Source organism: Myxocyprinus asiaticus, chromosome 21 (assembly GCF_019703515.2).
Source record: "Myxocyprinus asiaticus isolate MX2 ecotype Aquarium Trade chromosome 21, UBuf_Myxa_2, whole genome shotgun sequence".
Classification (NCBI taxonomy): Eukaryota; Metazoa; Chordata; class Actinopteri; order Cypriniformes; family Catostomidae; genus Myxocyprinus; species Myxocyprinus asiaticus.
The window spans coordinates 46196131-46212550 of NC_059364.1; the positions used below are offsets into that span (position 1 = coordinate 46196131).

At 41.9% G+C, this 16420-nt stretch overlaps 1 pseudogene; it reads right to left on the reverse strand.

Annotated features, from left to right (window-relative positions):
• Positions 1 to 15944: 15944 nt before the first annotated feature.
• On the reverse strand, positions 15945 to 16062 carry LOC127412525 (uncharacterized; annotated as a pseudogene).
• Between the last annotated feature and the right edge of the window lie 358 nt (positions 16063 to 16420).

Below are 16420 nucleotides of genomic sequence, written 5' to 3' on the forward strand. Positions count from 1 at the left end.
CTTCTGATCTGATAGCCCAGGTAGCATACCTCTGCTGCTCCTAGGTGGCACTTCTTTGGATTGCCGGTGAGTCCAGCTTTCCTCAGTTCGGTCAGCACCCTCCGCAGTCCGTCCAGGTAGTCCTCCCACCACTCCGTATCATGAGGTCCCAATCACGCCCATCCTTGGTTACCACCTGCTTCAGCATCCGTTTTAGGGTCTGGTTGAAACGCTCCACTAATCTGTCCGTCTGGGGGTGGTAGACCAAGGTGTGGAGTTGATGCAGCAGCTTGCACACGTTGACCATGAGCCGGGAAATAAACGGAGTGCCCTGGTCGGTGAGGATCTCTTTTGGGATGCAGACTCGGCTGAATAGCAGGAACAGCTCTCAAGCGATGTTCATGGAGGTGGCTTTCCTCAGTGGCACTACATCGGGGTACCGAGTCACATAATCCACTATGACCAGGATGTGCTCACGTCCCCAGGCAGACTTCAAAAGTGGTCCCACCAGGTCTATCCCGATGTGCTTGAAGGGCACCTCGATGATGGGTAGGGGTATGAGGGAGCTGGGGGGAGGTTGTCGTGGAGCTGTTCTTTGGCAGACTGCACAGCTCTGGCAATAGCGCCTCACTTCCGCGTCCAGTCCGGGCCAATGGAACCGGTCCCTAATTCATCGGGTGGTGTTCTCAATCCCTAAGTGCCTGGCCATGGGATGCGAGTGGGCAAACTCGAGCACGGTCTCCGTCTTCGTACATGGCACTACCAAGAGGCGTTTCTCCTCCCCCGCCTGTGAGCGACAATTCCACAATAAAGTGAGGAGAGGGGTGGGGGGGCGGGAAGTCGTACCTTGCCGTTGACTACTCTGACCTGGGACCAGCAGTTCCTGAGGCGGTCGTCCTCCTGTTGTTCCTTGCTGAACACGCCCCCTTCTGTTGGAACAGGTCAGAATATACATTAGGAGCGATCACTCTCAGCTCACCATCTCGCTCGCTGTTAGTGGCCAGCAACACCGTGTTGGGACATAGTGTGTGTCGCTGTGCACACAGGTGATGGGGATTGAGGCTTTGCTGTGTGGTCGGGGTGAAACTATCTGTGGCTGGGCCAGGTTTACTGTGCTCCCGGAATCCAGGAGGGCTTTCACAGCGGCCCTAAACCTTCACCTCTCTTTCTGGGGCTTCCCGGGGCACTGCTCGGTGAATGATGCAACCTGCCAGCCAGGCTCGGACCTTATTGTGACAATAAGTAAAAGAAGAACTTAATGGTGCATGGTGTCTTCGGTGCAAGGGTGGGGTGAGCGTGCCAAGGTGTCTGTGTTCGTGAATCCAGTGTTTCGTGAAGCTTCCGCGGAATGCGTGCGGTGATCGGCGCTCACTCGTTGCTGGAGTCTGGAATTGACAGAGAGGGAGAGAGAAGAGGATTAGTGTCATGCCTTTGAGTTGATGCTCTCCGTCTTCCTCTTCCTCCGGTGTTTAAATCCCTTCCAGCTGATTGTTCACAGGCGATACTGATCAGCATTTGCATTCCATGGCTGATTGGAAAATGAGCTCCAATTCCAGGGTGACACTGAAACTCACGGGATACTCGCCACAATATGCAATGCCTATTTTTCCGGCATTGCACCCTTGGCCCCACTCACTGGTTCTCAGTCAGTCACACAGGTGAAGAGGAGAGAGATGAGGCCTGTCATGGGAGATCCATCCAAAGGGGACTTATACAGGACACCTTCATATGCCTGTCTGGATTTAAATGTTTTTCTACATAAACATGCACAGACAGACATCTTTGACCACTTGATACATATCCCAGGCCGCTTTTAAAAGACGTGGTGTCAAGTTACAACTCTGAAGAGGAGAAGCTCTCTGTCATTCAGCTGCTGCCCTGCTGTTTTGAGCACAAATGCATCATGGACACATTCTTTCGTCCATCTGCGCTATTTTTAGTTGTTGGTATGATTCAAGATTTGCAAAGGAACTGTTATTGAAGGATGGGGCAGTTAAAAACACTTGGAAGTGATGGCAAAAACCTTGAGTAAACTGTTTCATACATGAATATTTCAAATGCCTCATCATGACTGAGGTACTGACACCCTGTTTACACTGTGCACGTCCGGTGATGCGACGCAATGGCTTGAGGCTGTCTACACAGGGTACGTCAACACAACCTTTCTAAACTGTTTATTTGTGTTGTTGGCAGTAGTAGCGCCACCGCGTACAGCGCAAAATGGAATGGGACATCTGTTTACTGTCTGTGCAACAGGACGCACCACAACGGATGCTTCCATGGTAGACATGGAATTGATAATTGATTATAATGGTTTCTATTGCTCTGATTGAGTTTAAAAAATAGCTCTGTTCGAGGGGCTGCATGATGAGAGCCAATCATAACAGTGGGCATTTATGTTGAAGGTTTAAGGAGGTGCTTAGGCGAAAACCAAGCGTTTCAGACATGGGGTCAAAAACAGGGTGGAATATGATCATATATTACAAAATTATGACTGTTTTAATGCAAAAAAAAAAAAAAAACTTTACTAACATTATCATTGGACCTCATGAGAGATAATAAAACTATAAAAAAGAGCATTTCGTGACCCCTTTAATGTCAGGGTTGACTAGTAATTTGAGAGGTTCGAATTCCTCCGTATTGGGCTTTAACCTCCTGAGACCTGAGCGTGACTGCTGTGTGCATTTTCCATTCCCCTTTTTGATTTGTAAATAGTAGTACCTAAGTTTTAGACCAAATAGTTTTCCTAAAAAATTATGTCCACAGTGAGACTATGTTGTGAAATTTTAAATAACACTAAGCTATAGAAAGTCCGATTTTTTTTATTTTTTATTTTTATTATTAAATAGTTTATTATGTTTCCAGGAGTGTTGGTTATTCATGTTTTTGAGACGTTAGACATCAGAAATTTGCATAATTAATTCTGATTCAAAGTAATGTCCAGCATCATCCAATCACTGCCAACCATGTTAAAATAAAAAGTTGCATTATAAAATTCTGAATCTATGTACTGCTTACCATTGTCCTATGTCTGCCAAACATGTTGAGTGGTCCAAAGATCATCTGCAGCCTGAAACTGAACTTTTGGTTTTAGGATTGAATGCACTTAGCTACATAGAAAACTATAAGATGGTCCCTTGCTCCCTATTTAGTGAATGACTTAACCTCCAGTGTGCTGTCTGTCTGCACTGGTCTCAGAACAGTTTGAAATGCACCTTATTTTCATCCTATTTCCATATAAAGCCTCTGAAAGCAAAGTTTTTCAGCTTTTGGATGAACCCATTTATTCTCAATGTTCTTACATTGATTTCTTACCAGATGTAGTTTTGTTGGCGTTTCAACCAAAGACAAACTCCGCTGCGGTCGGCGACATGTTGCTTGGGCTGTCGAAAGTTTAACCATTTACTGACAGCACAGAGTCTCCTGAACTGAGATTAGTCAGTTTAAATGAAATGAAATTATGTGTTGCATATAGCGAAGCCAAAATACCATGTCTACACATGTACTCGAATTAGCACAAGGTTAAAGTAGAATATTTTCAGTAGAATTCAAATGGGTCACTTAAGTTTTGTGGTCTCTACCGCGGTATCGAGTGAAGCCGACTGAATCCAAGTTATCCAAGTTTCACTCTGCGCCATCCAAGAGCTCTGGCTCTATCTCTAGAGCACGCAGGTGTGTGTACTGTGGTTGTTCGTGCAGAAGTACACTTTTTTTTGTAATTAACATTTTTATTGATTCATGTGTATGACAGTGAAAAAAACTCAACACATATATAATGAATCAACATTTTAAATTTAAACCCTACTAATACAATCCCACCCTGACCCCTAACGTAACGCTGCTACAGGGTGTCTATAAAGTAACTTAATCCAACCGATAAATGTTCTCCCGAACCCATACATTTCCAAAATCTTAAAAAGATAATCCCATTCTACCATATCAAATGCCTTTTCGGCGTCAAGTGAGATGGCAGTGACCGGAGATTGTTCGTTCGCCACTGACCACATGATATTGATAAGATGCCTGATGTTATCAGAAGAGCTACGGCCTCGAATAAACCCCACCTGATCTATATGTATAAGAGATGTCATAACCTTACTTAATCGGTTAGTCAAAGTTTTTGACAATACTTTTACATCTAGTTGGATCAGGGAAATTGGACGGTAACTTTTACACTCACTTGATCTTTGTCCTTTTTAAGAATCAGACTGATCCGGGCTTGTGTCATGGTTGGAGGAAGTTTTCCCTTCTTTAATGATTCAGTATAAACTTCTAACAAAAGTGGGGCCAGTTCTGTCGCATAGGATCTAAAAAATTCTGCGGCAAAACCATCTGGCCCCGGAGCCTTGCCAGTAGGTAGGGACTTAATTACCTCGTTAAGCTCCTCCAAGGTTATCTCAGAATCAAGAGAGTTTTTTTGCTCAGTCGTCAGTTTAGGAAGATCTAATGGTTCCACAAAGTTTCTAATATCTTCATCAGTAGATGAAGACGTGGAACTATAAAGATCAATATAGAATTCTTTAAAGGCATTATTAATATCAATTGCCGAGGTAAATATCTTACCACCAGCAGATTTCACTAAGGGAATGATAGAAAAAGACTCTTTCTGCTTTATATATCTAGCCAAAATCTTCCCTGTTTTGTCCCCCGACTTGAAGTATGACTGTCTTGCCCTGAATAGCCAAAACTCCACCTTCCGTGACAAAATAGTATTATATATGTATTTCAATTGGGTCAGTTCTCTAAGGCCATCAGACGATATTCAGTGCTTCAGCTCTGCCTCTGCACTTTTAATATTCCCTTCCAACTCCACGAGTTCTCATGCTTTGAATTTTTTGATGAATGAGGCATACTGTATTATCCGACCTCTAAGAACTGCCTTAAGTGCCTCCCAAGCCACGCCCACAGAGGATACTGAGGACCAGTTGGTCTCCATATAAACATTGATTTCAGTCTTTAACATTTGTTGGAAATCAGGATTTTGCAAAAGGGATACATTAAAGCATATGAGGCAACACCTCTAAACTCACCAGGGCGTGATCTGAGACTAATATGTTTCCAATTGAGCAATCCACAACAGATGAAATGAGGGACTTAGATATAAAAACAAAATCTATTCTAGAATAAATCTTATAGACTGATGAAAAGAATGTATAGTCCTTACCAGATGGGTTCAAAAGTCTCCAAATATATGTAAGACCAAGATTTTTACACATCCTGTGAAGCGTTACTGTTGCTCTAGGGGGCTTGCACACTTTTGCTTCACTATGATCAAGGACTGAGTCCATCAAAAGATTAAAGTCTCCTCTCAATATTATATCATGCCAGCGGCTTGCAGCATCCCTTCAAGATCTATAAAAATGCCCTGATCATCAGCATTAGGTGCATAAATATTAGCCAAAATCAACCTTTGCCCCTGAATTTCTGCTAAAACAATAATGACTCTTCCTAATTTATCTTTATTCTGTTTGAGACATTTGAATTGTAGATATTTACTTATCAATGTAATGACTCCCCTGTTCTAACTTGAGCCAGCACTAAAGAAATCATGTCCACCTCATATCTTACCAAATTTTTCAGCTTCCTGCGGGGAAAGATGTGTTTCTTGAAGAAACACTATATCATATTTCTTTCGTTTAAGAAAAGAAATAACCTTCCTTCTTTTTATAGGGTGCCCCAACCCATTTACATTTTACGTGGAGAGAGATAAGCCACTCATATTAACATTTTACATTTTGAGATGTTAGAAATAATAGATTGTGTGTCAAAAATAAAATTATAAAGACCACATTCCCCATTAGTGCAACAATCAAACCCCGAATTTCCCCCTGAACCAAACAAACAGAAAAAAGAAAAATGTGCGCATTAACCCCACACATGACAGCGCCAACCGCCGTCCATCCCTCCAAACTCAAACAGTCTATGTACGCCTACGAGAGTCCCCACAACAACTCTGCCATCAGATTGCTCAAGTGCGGTGCTTCTATACAAATTTTGTATAAAATTTACATAACAGAAAATAATCTATAAACAAACTCCAGCCAATAGGCAGAATAAACACAAAGAACATGTAGATTCATTCACAAAACTGTATCGAAGGTGTGTTCCTTCACAAAACAAACTCTAGCCACCAGCTGAACCAGCACAAAACAAAAAAAAAATCCGTTCAGTTTCCCCGGACAGTCAAATTAATGTTCAGTGAGAAGGCTGTTTCATGAGTGCAGCAGATGACCTAATCCTTACAATGTCCTGCAAAAAAATACTCCACAAAACAAACTCCAGCCAATAGGAGGCATAAGCACAAAGATCGAGCAGATTCATCCACAGCTGTCCCGAAAGAGTGTTATTCCACAAAACAAACTCCAGCTGTTAGGCGGACCCAGCACAAAAAGAAACAAGAAAGGCGCCGAACTTCCTCAAACAGTCAAGTGTATGTTCAGCGAGACAAGCTCACTTGGGGGCAAGGTGAGAAACACTCCATGACTTCCTCAGTCCATTGTCTCTATGAAAGACAATGCTTGCTGTGGGCATGTAAATATTTTGTGGCCGTCCTTAGTATCTATTCTCAGTTTGGCTGGAAACATCAGTGCAAAAGTGATCAAAAGCCTGTTATGTCGAGCAGACTTGAAAAGAGCTCATCTAGGAACTTCACCATATCTCGGCCTTCCTCAAGCTCAGGAATTCCAACAATTCTGACATTGTTTCACCGATTGCGATTCTCCAAATCCTCCAGTTTTCCCCAAACGCGTTCCAAGTCAATCTTGGTCACTAGCAGATTAGCAGCTAATTCCATCTCCGATAACTCCAGATAATTGATCCGTCTCTCGATGTCCCCAATTCTTTTAACAAAGTTAAAGAGAATTTCGCCTCCATCACCGTAATTGATCGACCTATTACAGCAAGATCTTCCAGGTCTGCTACGACTTTCGCCAGCATTACAGACATTCTCGCCAGTTGCTGCTGAATTTCTCTTGCCACACCATCCAGACTGAGTCCCTGGTCTGCAGCCCTATCTAAGGTATCAGATTGAGCACGTTAAAGCTGGCCTCAGGGGCCGCGCAAGTATACGTCTCCTCCAGTGAGCCTCATTGTACAGACTCTGTGCAAAGTCAGGGAGGACGAGCAGCAAGTCCTGTTTGTTGCGCCGTACTGGCCCAACCAGACTTGGTTCTCGGATCTGATACTCCTTGTAGTAGCAGCTCCCTGGTGCATTCCCCTGAGGCAGGACCTCTGGAATCTCCACGTCTGGCTCCTGGACTGGACACTGTGGTAAGCACGATCTCTCACACCAGAGCCCCCTCTATGAGGCAGCTGTATGCCTTGAAGTGGCATCTCTCCACAAACTGGTGTTCTTCCTGTGGAGAAGACCCACAGAGATGCGCCATCGGGTCTGTGCAGTCTTTCCTTCAGGAAGGGCTGGAGAGACGGCTGTCTTCCTCTACCCTGAAAGTGTACGTGGCTGCCATAGCAGCTTACCACAATGCACTGGATGGGAGGCCCTCACGACAGCGTGACCTGATCAACAGGTTCCTCAAGGGTGCGAGGAGGTTGAATCCTCCTAGTCTGTGCCTGATTCCCTCTTGGGATCTCCTGTGATCCTACCTGCCCTACAGATAGCCCCTTTTGAGCCCCTGGAGCAGTCCGAGCTCAGTACTTTGTCTCTGAAGACAGCCCTCCTGGTGGCGCTCACTTCCATCAAGAGGGTGAGGGACCTGCAGGCGCTCTCTGTTACCAGAGAATGCCTGGAGTTCGGGCCGGCACACTCTCACGTGATCACGAGACCCCGGCCTGGTTACGTGCCCAAAGTTCCCACCACTCCTTTTTGGGACCAGGTGGTGAACCTGCAAGTGCTCCCTTCAGAGGAGGAAGACCCTGCCTTGTCGTTGCTGTGTTCAGTTTGCACCCTGCAAATCTATCTGGACCGCACTTAGAGCTTTAGATGCTCTGAGCAGCTCTTTGTCTGTTTTGGAGGACAGCAGAAGGGGAAAGCCGTCTCCAAGCAGAGGCTAGCCCATTGGATAGTGGATGCCATTTCTCTTGCATACCAATATCAGGACTTGCCATTCCCCTTGGGAGTCCGGGCACACTCCACTAGAGCTGTTGCATCCTCCTGGGCACTGACAAGGGGTACCTCTCTAGCAGACATATGCAGAGCTGTGGGTTCGGCTACACCCAATACCTTTGCGAGGTTTTATAACCTACACATAGACCCGGTTTTGACCCAAGTGTTACGCAGTAACAGCAGGTAGACCGGGCGGCCGGTTGGGTGTACCACTTGCATTGCGCCTTTCCCCTTTTTCAAAGGTGATAATGTGTGCCTTTTTGTCCACAACAGTTCCCCATATCCGGTGAACCCAGATTGCCTCTTTAATTATTAAGCACTGTTCGGTGACGAACTCGAGGCCCAGTACTTGTGGTATGCTCCTTTTCAGGTGAGCCTGTGTGCTTGGGCTCAGTGCTCCATGCATGGTGATTCCCCCTTGGTAATCCCATATGATAAGTTTCCACTGTTCGGTTTCCCCATTAGGTGAACCCTGTGTTTCCCCTCACCAGAGCTTTCTCTGCCTTGGCCACTGTGGCTGCGTACCCTCTCTGAAGATAGGGTCCTCCGGTGGTATCATTCCATATGTGAACTTCCCCGTTGGTAAGTCGATGTGAGGTATTCTCCACATGTTAACCTCCATCCATTAGGATGTGGTCTCCGAAGTGCTCTCCTTCCTGGAGAGGGAAGAGCACTTCCCAGCACTATTCTAGAAAGTGCTTGGCGGGAAATTGCTTAACAGCAAATCAGGAAAGGCACTGCCGTTAGCCTACTTGGGTAAGTGCCTACTTGCCCCTTAAAAGGACTAGGAAGATGCCTTACCATAGTATGCCTATGGGGCAGATTTGGGCCAGTTTTACCCCCCAGGGGTACATCTTACCCCAATACAATGTTATTGCCAAAAACTGTTTGCTAGGCCAAATGAAAGGAGTCCACCCACATGTCTCTACGAAATTCTGATCCGGAGATATGAGCCGACAAAATATTTTTCAACGGGATGTTTTGGGATGGTTTTGTGCCCCCCAGGGGTGAACTGTACCCCCCACTCCTTAGAAAAGTCATAGCACAGGTGTCGTAAATAGGCCGGTCGATTTGACACCTCATTCGTGGGTCTAAGCCAAATGGTGTGGGACGAGTTAAGTTCCAAAGTTTTGTACGGAAGAATAATAAGAATAATAACTAGATAGGTACATTTCCTGAAGAAAATGTGAGTGGTGCTTGCCGTGTCAAAATTCTCACTACGATGTCCCACCAACTGCCCCAAGTTGAAAGAGGCCACCCCATGACAGTAGGATGTTCTGGTGCAGAAATATTGGTGTTGTTACATGGTTTCTAACCCCATCTGGTTGCTCGGCAGTAACCAGGGTGATACTTATCAAGGCTATTTGCCATCCTGAGTGAAATAAGTCAACCTGTAAGTGTTTACAATGTTCTGGTGCGGAGATATGTGATTTGATACTTGGTTGCTAGGGTAACCCCATCTGGTTGCTAGGCAGTTACCAGGGTGATAATTATCATGGCTACTTGCCATCCTGAGGGAAATAAGTCAAGCCAGAAGTCTCTACTATGTTCTGGTGAAGAGATATGTGATTTGTTACTTGGTTACTAGGGTTACCCCATCTGGTTGCTAGGCAGTTACCAGGGTGATACTTATCAAGGTTACTTGCCATCTTGAGTGAAATTAGTCAGCCCGGAAGTCTCTACGACGTTCTGAGGCAGAGATATGTGATTTGTTACTTGGTTGCAAGGGTAACCCCATCTGGTTGCTATGCAGTTACGAAGGTGATACCTAACACGGCTTCTTGCCATCTTGAGTGAAATAAGTTGACCCGGAAGTCTCTACGATATTCTGGTGCAGAGATGTGTGATTTGTTATTTGGTTGCTAGCGTAACCCCATCTGGTTGCTATGCAGTTACCAGGGTGATATTTAACAAGGCTCCTTGCCATCCTGAGTGAAATAAGTCAACCCAGAAGTCTCTACGATTATCTGGTGCAGAGATATGTGATTTGTTACTTGGTTGCTGGGGTAAGCCCATGTGGCTGCTAGGCAGTTACCAGGGTGATACTTAACAAGGATCCTTGCCATCCTGAGTGAAATATGTCAACCCGGAAGTCTCTACGATGTTCTGGTGCAGAGATATGTGTTTTGTTACTTGGTTGCTAGGTTAAGGCCATGTGGTTGCTAGGCAGTTACCAAGGTGATACTTAACATGGCTCCTTACTATCCTGAGTGAAATAAGTCAACCCGGAAGTCTCTCTGACATTCTGATACTGAGATCAGCATCATCTTGGTGATTGTGAATGGAAATCAATCGTGTTTGGTTGGTAGGGTGCTCTAAATGTTTGCTAAGGCATGGCAAGTAGTTCCCATGCTGCACCCCATATTAAAATATCCAAATTTCTTTAAAAAATAATCCATAACACTCTTCCACATTGCCTTGTTGTTCCAATTAAAAAACTTATTCACAGTTTTAATCCTCAGTGTTCTCATTCTTAAAAGAGGTTCTTAAAGCCCAAGTCCCCCCTCTTCAATTCCTCCTATCAATGTATCACATGCTATTTTGGCCCTCCCATTTCCCCATAAAAAAATTAAAACACATTGTTTAATTCTCTTAAAATATACATCAGGCAATAGGGTTACACACAGCACATACCAAATCTTAGAAAGCATTAAATAATTAATAACTAAAACTTTCCCCTTCAAAGTTAAATTCCTTGCTTTCCAGAACCTCAGTCTTTTCTCAACTCCATTTAATACTCCATCCCAGTTTAAATCATCTGCTTTATTAAAATAAAACCCCACCCAAATCCCTAAAATTTCAATATGTCCTGTTTCTTCTTTAAAATGTATGTGCTGTGGTAGCGGATCCACCCTCCCCACCCTCATACACACACTTTTTTCAACATTTACTTTTGCTTCCGACCCTTTGCAATATTTTCCTAAAATCCCCATTGCCCTCTCCACACTTCCAGCATCTTTTACCAACATCGGCATATTAGGCTCTCCTTTATTTTTATTTTCTATCTGTATTCCTTTAATCCCACTGTCTGCCTTTATAGCCAAACCAAGAGGCTCAGCTACCAGTGTTTAAAGTAGGGCAGACATCGGGCATCCTTGTCTAATAGACCTTGTTGGTTTAAAACACTGTTTAAAAACCCATTACATTTTATACGTTAAAGTATCAGAATAAAAAATCTTAATCCATTTTCTAAAATTCTCCCCAAAGCTAAAACCTTTAAGCACATCAAACAAATACTCATACGCTATCAAAAGCCAGCTCTAGATCTAAACTTATTAAGTATCCTTTCTTATCTTTCTCTTTCATGTAATATATTGTGTCTCTAATACTTTGAACTATATCCGCTATGTCTTTTCCTGGTACTCCATAAGCCTGTATTGTGTTTATAATCTTAGGTAAAACTTTTCTTATTCTGTTTGCTAAAACTTTAGCTAAAATCTTAAAATCTGCATTTAACATACTTAACAGTCTAAAAATGTTAAGATCCTTAGGGTTACCTCTTTTTTTTATAAATCATTTTAATCATGCCTATTTTCATTCTTTCATTTAACTCTTCATTACTAAAAATCTCATCATATATTTATTTTAAAATCAGCACTAAAATTTATCTAAAATATTTATAAAACTCATTTGTTAACCCATCTACTCCTGGACTTTTCCCTACAGTTAACTGTTTAATTGCATTATCTATTTCTTCTTCATTAATTTCCTCATCACAAAAAAACCTTGCCCTCCCTTGATAATTTTGATTTAATTTGTCTTAGTAAAAACTCTTCTTCCTTTTTATCTACCCCCTGACCTTTACACATATCCATATAAAATTCTTTCACTGTTTTTAAAATACCCTCTTATTCTTTTCTACTTCCCCATATTTATTAAAATTTCTTTCATTAAATCTGCTCTTTCTCTAAATTAAAAAATAAGTTTGTTCTTCTTTCCCCCTCTACTGCATATTTTGCTTTATTTCTTATAATTGATCCCTTACACTTTTCATCTTCTATTGTTTTTAATTGATCTTGTAACAGCAATATCCTATCTGTGTCCCCTACACCCTTATTTTCATCAGTTCTTTTTAGCTCCTTTTCCAAATCTTTTCTAATTATAATTTCATTCTTTCTTTTCAATTTCCAAACACTTCTACTATATTCTATAGAACATTTTTTCACATCTAACTTTAGATTGTCCCACCATATACTTTTATCTTCCAAATACATTCTATTCAGTTTGCTAAAATCTAAAATCTGTTTAATACCCTCACAATAAGAATATTCTTTTAATATTTCTGCATTAAAAATCCAAACTCCCGGTCCTCTCTCCACCCTTGTAAAATCTAGCGTCATGTATAAAATTGAATGATCACTGAATCCCACCCTTTTATAAAAATACATTTTTAATGTTCTCTCCCATTTTCTCTGTGCATAAAATATAATCAGTCCTACTTTGCTTCATTTCATCCATTACCATCTGACTCCTAGAATATTCTCTTTTCTTTCCATTTCTTTCGCTCCACACATCTATGAATTTAAAATCATCCATCATCTTTTTCAACTCCTCCCTCCCTTTATCAGCCTTAAATATCATATTTCTTGTGAGATCTAATTCTGTAAAAACAGTATTAAAATCCCCCATTAAAATAACCTTTTCCCATCTGTTTAAATTCATAGACACCTTTTTTAAAAATTCCACCTTCTCTTTTTCTTCATTTGGAGCATGCACATTATAAATTATAAACTTCTCACCGTTTTCCACTTCCACTGCAATACTTTTCCCCATTACATCATTACAAATCATAGTTTCCTTTTCACATGTATCTCTCTTAATTAAAATAGCTATTCCCTTCCCAGATTTTACATCACCATTGTTAAACTACATATTTCCATCCCATAATGTTTCAAACCTCTTAACACAATCATCTTTCCAATTCGTTTCTTGCAACACAATAACATTTCCCCCCTTAAATAATTCTTTCATCTTTTCAGCTTTCTCCACATTCAGTAATCCTCTCACATTCAGAGATGCTATACTTAAAAACATTAAATTAAAAATAAATAAATAATTAAAATATAATTTCATTCATTTTTTTCAGCCCTCCTCCATTCTCCATCATCCCTTCAAATCTGTTTCCACTCATACTCTCTTCTTTTAACTTCTCTTAACTTCAAAGTCTTTTCTTGGCCGTCTCAACATTAGGTGTTACCTTAAAAGTTCTTCTTCTCATTATCCCTCCTCCTCCTTTACTGCAGTCCTCTTTTTCTTCTCTCTCCTCTCTCCTCCTCCTCCTTTTTTCATTGTCCTTTCTTTGTTTCTCCTTTTCAGTTCCAGTCTTTTAAAAAGTTTCCGTCTGTGTCAATGTTCCTTCCTCCATTCTGATGTCATCCCCTTTTCTCCCATTTCTCCCTGATTTTCTTCATTGTCCTCTCTTACTCATCCATTCTCCTTCTTAACTGTTAAAACGTTGTCCATTGTAGTTTCCTCCTGCATTTGCCCTCTTACCTCAACAGTGACAGTTTCTCTTCTTTCTTCTTTCCCGTTACTCTCCATCCAGCATTCACATTTCAACAACACTCTCCTGCACTCTGGGCACTTCACCACATTGCAGTCTCTTGCAAAGTGTCCCTGTTCTTCACATTGGAAACACTTAAATTCTGGACAGTCCTTGAGTATGTGTCCCGGATTCATACACAATTAACAGGTTTTAACCTGATGATCATGTATGATCAAGAAATATTGCATGCCTTCCGCTGTCTCGAACTTGCTGCTGTATGGCAGAGATATGACTTTCTTTGGAAAATTGACTTTCACATATCTCGTGCCATTTGCAATGTCTGTGCCCGGATATGTCCTTCTTTTTATGCTGGATGCAGCAGCAACTCCCAATGCTTCCAATTTATCGAAAATGTCCGTATCGTCAATGTAAGCTGGCAAATGCATGAAAGAAACTATGTATTCTCTTACTTGTAGCTTTCTTGTTTGGCACAATTCCTGCTTAATCATTAATCCATCTTCCAGCTCATCACATATATCCTCATTGATTAAAGTTATCTCATATTCTCTTCCTTGTCTTGGTCTTACTGCCAATATCTTTCCTCCTCTGACTTTCTCCATCACCGCTCTTATAATGTCCTCTGCTTTTCCATCTCTCACCTCTGTTAAATCCACAATCATTGTAGCCTCCTTTGAATAAACCTTCTCCTTTTAATTTTGAGCCAAATCTTGTCCAAGCCTTTGTCATATATCCGTTTCCTGGTCAATATCCTTTCATCTCTCTCCTGCCATTGCTGTGTCATTGCCGTGTAATCCTTCCATTTTCAAAAAAATAAAACTAAAATGAAAAATACTCCCAGACAGCTGATGGGAAGTGTTTAACTTAAAGAAAATAAACTAAATCAATCAAATAAACTGCTTAATAATTGTAACGAAACAAAAAGACAAAATGGTGAGCCTCTCTCACCAACTGCCTGCTCCAAACAATGATGGCATTTCCTGGATTGTACCAAGTCGTTGGTATGGTTGAATGGCAGTAAGCGAGAGTTGCTGCTACCAGCAGGCTATATAATGCAAGTCCACTGAGCGCATCCCTACACTGCTCTCCCCTCATTGACATGTCTCGTGCTGCAGCTTAAAAAAAGGAACAACAGACCCTTTCCTCTCAAATATTGTCTATTTTTTGTTTTTGTTTTATTGTTGAAAAGTGAAGGGCCTCTTCTCTCCTCATTCAATTTTATTGGAGCCGTCCACAATGCCTTTTCCTTCATACCTGTGCAATAGCTTCCATGTGGTTTGCTAAAAGAGGGCATACTCAGCTGCACAATTAAATGCTCAACATGTAACAATAAGCAAGTGGCCAAAGCAAACTGTTCCCTACTCAAAAAATGACCTCAGCACACTTTCTTTCGAAAGTGTCCATCAAATTTGCAGCAGCACAGCACTTTGTTAGCACTTTCCTGCTCTGTATGTTGCTGTCAAGAAGGAGCAAAAAAATAAAAATAGCCTTTCTACTGCCCCCTGGAGGAGGCAAGAAAAAGGAGCAGGCTGTCCTTTGCCACAGAGAAAGTTAAATGAAAGAATATCAATCAATAAACCAACTAATTTCCAAAGATAAATAAATAAATCCCAGTTGAACCAGGGGGGAGTGTATGAGTTAAAACAAATGAGGAAAAGCAATAGCTTACAGCACCTGGTATTCCCAGGCAGTCTCCCATCCAAGTACTAACCAGGCCCAATATTCCAAGCTCAGACGAGATCAGTTGTGCTCAGGGTGATATGACCATAAGCAAGATTTGCTGCTACCAGCAGGCTATTTAAAGCAAGCCCACTGTGCGCATCCCTACGCAGCTCTCCCCTCACTGACACGTCTTTTGATGCAGCTTAAAAAAAGGAATAACAGACCCTTTCCTCTCAGATGTTGTCTATATTTTGTTTTGTTGTTGAAAAAATAAGTGCCTCCTCTCTCCTCATTCAATTTTATTGGAGCCATCCACAATGCCTTTTCCTGCATACCTGTGCAATAGCTTCCTTGTGGTCTGCTAAAAGAGGTCATACTAAGCTGCACAATTAAATGCTCAACACGTAACAATAAGCCAGTGGCCAAAGCAAACTCTTCCCTACTCAAAAAATGACCTCAGCACACTTTCTTTCGAATGTGTTCACCAAATTTGTGGCAGCACAGCACTTTGTTTGCACTTTCCTGCTCTGTATGTTGCTGTCAAGAAGGAGCAAAAAATAAAAATAGCCTTTTCACTGCCCCCTGGAGGAGGCAAGAAAAAGGAGCAGGCTGTCCTTTGCCACAGAGAAAGCTAAATGAAAGAAAATCAATCAACCAACCAATTTCCAAGTATGAATAAATAAATCCCAGTTGAGCCAGGGGGGAGTGTATGAGTTAAAACAAATGAGGAAAAGCAAAAGCTTACAGCACCTGGTATTCCCAGGCAGTCTCCCATCCAAGTGCTAACAGGCCCACCCCTGCTTTGCTTCAGAGATCAGACGAGATCAGGTGTGCTTAGGGTGGTGTGGCCATAAGTGAGAGCTGCTGCTACCAGCAGGCTATTTAAAGTAAGGGAACCTAGGTGGTTCGTGGGATCGGGCCCTGTTCATTTTAATTGCCTTTGTAAGTTAAGCCAGGATGTCCTGTTAGAAGAAGTGATGAAATAAATAATCGAGGCATGAGATTTCATTGGGTGATATTATTGGATGATATTATGGGTTAATTTTATTGGATGAATAGGCCATCCTCAAAGAGAACAGAAACTGTATAAAAAAGGCATGTTCTAAAGTGTAATTTCAAATGCTTCATGAACCATCTAGGCTTTGTTTCTTTGTAATTAACACTTTTATTGATTCATATGCACATGACAGAGGAAAAACTCAACACATATACAA